The sequence below is a fragment of the Notamacropus eugenii genome, chromosome 6 (genome assembly GCF_028372415.1).
Source record: "Notamacropus eugenii isolate mMacEug1 chromosome 6, mMacEug1.pri_v2, whole genome shotgun sequence".
In the NCBI taxonomy this organism is placed as follows: Eukaryota; Metazoa; Chordata; class Mammalia; order Diprotodontia; family Macropodidae; genus Notamacropus; species Notamacropus eugenii.
The window spans coordinates 117599976-117601929 of record NC_092877.1 but is presented as its reverse complement, the minus strand read 5'-3'; the positions used below and the strand labels follow the sequence as shown (position 1 = coordinate 117601929).

The 1954-nt window shown below is 40.6% G+C and overlaps 1 pseudogene; it reads right to left on the bottom strand.

Annotated features, from left to right (window-relative positions):
- Nucleotides 1-631: 631 nt before the first annotated feature.
- On the bottom strand, nucleotides 632-1657 carry LOC140512114 (zinc finger and BTB domain-containing protein 12-like; annotated as a pseudogene).
- Nucleotides 1658-1954: the final 297 nt, after the last annotated feature.

Here is a 1954-nt window from a genome sequence, read left to right as displayed (position 1 = left end):
TACACTATGATAAAATCATCTTTTCCTATATTCCCCTTTTCACTACCTACATCCTACACCAACCTAATTCCATTAAGATTATCCTTTTCAGGAAAGAACATTCACTCTCCTCTGGGATCCTACATCTTAGCATAAAGGAATGTTTTCTTTTCTTGTAATTCCAACAGACATCTAATCCCTTATTATTCTCAGAGGAAGAACTGAGAAGATATATTTAAAAAAAAAAACAACTTTGCACTAACCCTTGAATGTACGTTAACTTTTCTGGGAAACAGAAAAGTCGTTCTTTCTTTCAACTTCATCCTTTTGAGGAAAGAAGGTCCTTTGCCATTGCCTTCTATTAGTAATTTCCTCACCAAATCTTTTCAAAATTTCTCCTCCTCCAGCTAGTGGAAGAGTACATTGAACACTAACATACTGGCATCAAAGGCTTTATTTTTACTTTCATCTTGCCATGCAGAGAATGACCAGATTAAAAGCAAAACACATCTCATAAAGAAAAATGGTAAGACCAAGGCCAGGGTGCGCATTGAGACAGTTCTATGGGGTAGACTTCTGCATGAAGAACTTACCACAAATAGAAGAAGGATGGAACAGCACCTTGGTGACTATTTCTGTGATGGTGAGAATGTTACCATGGTTGAAATGCTTCCCACATCAGAGAAGTGAAGAAGTGTTTGGTCCTCTCGTAGAATCCAAGATTTTCAATACCCTGAAACATTTTTAGACACTTGGTACTTGATATTCTTCTGTGGGTTTCCCACTGGGGAGTGATCTGGTATAGGTTTTCTGATATCAACCCAACTCCCAGTAACTGCCCTGCTCTAAGACAGAGTTATTGTAACTAGGGCTTCATCTCCCAGCCCAAGAGTGATGATTCCAGGAAAGGGGGACAGAAACTCCCCCAGGGTGTTCTGCTATCATCAGGGGCCATTGATAGTTTCTTTGACATATTGATGAAGAGTCCATTACTCTTCCCATACCCAAGAGTCCCTCTAAGGGTAAGGTTCCCCACTAAGGCAAAGTCTCCCTCCAAAACTCCTACCCCTTGCCTCCAGGAGGTTTAAATCTCTGTGCCACTTCCAGTGCTGATTCCACCTTGACAGTTCAGATATATGACACTCCTTCGTCTTTTTCTTCCTTCTCTTCTGCCTTGAACTCAAGGTCCCTGGCTAGTGGGAATTCTCACTTTATTGGTTCAGGAAGAAGAAGAGGAGGATGTGTGGATTAGGGTTTGGAGGCTGGCTTGGAGTTTGAGCAGGTGAGAGGAAAGACTTCGTGGAGTTGAGATCAGTCAACCCAAACCCTCCACTCACTTCATCTTCTTTCAGTCCAATCTTGAACTCAGTGAAATAGCTCAGGGAATTTGCATTTCTCTACCCCAAGTACCATTTGGAAGTAGGAGGCAAAATACAGTTATTTGACTATGTCGTACCCAGCAAACTCCAGAATCTTGATATAGCAAGAGAGGGAGATATCATTCAAAATTCTGACACTGCTTTAGTTAAACCTGCCACTCTAAAATGAGATAGAAGAGAAACTGATCATGAAGAAATAGGTAACAAGCCACCAAGATAATGCTGTGGCCCCAAAACTGGAAGCTATCAGCTACAATGGTGACATCACAGAAATGTTCTTTTATCCTGAGCTGCTTCATATTTAGGAAGGTGGCAGGTTACTGCCTTAGGAACTGGAATCTCAAGGTATCTATGACAAGTGCCATGATTTTGGGTGTACAGAGGGAGTTCTCCAGTCTGGTTCTATGTACAGATTTGCTTTCGTTTTTTTAAACCTACCTGTTTGCCTTTCTGAAGCCAGTTACAGGTAACTGATTCTTCCAAGTACAGTATTTAATCTGCTCTGAAACAACCTGGTAAAATTTGGAAAATTATGATAAATTATATATTAATTCAGTTCATTTATGACAGGTACTGTACCAGGTGCTGCAAATATA